Genomic DNA, 1630 nt, shown 5'->3' on the forward strand with positions numbered 1-1630 from the left:
CCCTGCACACCCAGCCCGGGGAGCCTATGACCTAAATTTCTAAAAAGCTGTGTTAGAAGGCTCCGCAGTGAGATTTGAGAGAAGAATGGTTTGAGTAACGCACAGAGCAGGTTGTGAGCCTGGCTCCTAGGTCTCAGTTTCCCGGGTTTGACGCTGAGGGTAACTTTTATGAGATCAGATTTTTACAGTCATGATGTTTAAGGTCATAGGGTTTTTAAGTGGAATTTTGCACTTAGAAGGCAATGCACGAAGCTCAGAATAGCTCCTGGGGAACGTTTTGGGGCAAAAGACCTTTAGAGACTGCCATTTTAAAGGTCTTGTTTAGGGATGGCCTTACATCAATAAAATAAAACACCCCAAACCATAAAGGAAGAATCCATACATTGCACTACTTTAACAACTCATACCTTGGGGGAAAAAAAGTAAAACAACAAAACTACTGACTGGGAGATAAACATGTACACCCCACCTAAGAGATTGGTGTCCCATATAGAAGGAAACTACTTATGATTTATAGGAAGACAAATACTGCAATATAAAAGAGAGCACTTGTGAAAAGGCCACTTGGAGAGGAACCCCAAGGCTAAAATGCATCTGAAAAAAATCTCAAACCTCACTGGCTCCAGGCTAGTGTTAGGCCAAAAAGCAAGTGTGAAATGTCAAAAGCTGGCAGGTATGTGGGAAAAAGGAAGCTCTTGGAAAGGCAAGTTGTCACGATTTCCTGAACCTGCTTATGACCAAGAAATTCAATTTTTTAATTTTTGTAAAACCGGTATGTTCTGGAATTTCCTCTCAGTGAACATGAAGAAATGCTGCTATGAAAGTAATAGGCGGACCATAGGGAGGATAAAGGGCCAGCGTCACCCTAAGCAAAAGTCAGGGAAGGGTGGAGATTCTTAATTTCTAAGAATTTCAAATGTCTGTGTGATTAAAAAAAAAAAAATCTTAATAATTGAAAATATTTGTGGGATGAAAAGGACCATACATAATGTCTACCGATGAGCCACAGACTGGAAGAAAATGTTTGATAGGAAAATGTGACTATCCTTACTATATACAAGGGAAAAAACCTTAGCAGCTTAGCTCCCTGGGAAAAAACCCACAGGGAAAGGGGATTGAGAGAGGAGGAGTTCTGATTAGTCAATAAATTGGGGAATAGCTCAGTCTTGCTTGTAACCGTGGCAATACAATTTAAAACAATGCTAATATATCCAGGGTTAGGGAGGAAGTGAGGACACAAACTCAATGGAAATGGCCATAGTCCCTCTCTGGGGTTGCAGCCCAGGCTTCTCTTTCCCATGGCTCAGCCACACCTGAATGGAGAGGCTTCCCAGGCCTTGCAGGAGGGTCCAGAGCTACAAGATGGCATGAGAGTGGCCCCTGGCTTTCACTGTGTGGCGGTCACTTGCCAACCACCAACACATACATTGCATTGTTATGTCTAGAAATTGTTTTATTGCACTGAGTCATGGTAGTTTGGGGTTTATTAGTACTACACTAAATAATGCCTTAGGTTCCTAAAATAGGGGCAACAGTCATGGAAAATAATTTTCTAGTAGGTGATTAAGCAACTTTTTTGTTTTTGTTTTTGGTAAAAACAAGTACAGCAAGAAGGCTTGAATATTTTGCT

This window comes from Mesoplodon bidens, assembly GCF_964165515.1.
Source record: "Mesoplodon bidens genome assembly, chromosome: 3".
Classification (NCBI taxonomy): Eukaryota; Metazoa; Chordata; class Mammalia; order Artiodactyla; family Ziphiidae; genus Mesoplodon; species Mesoplodon bidens.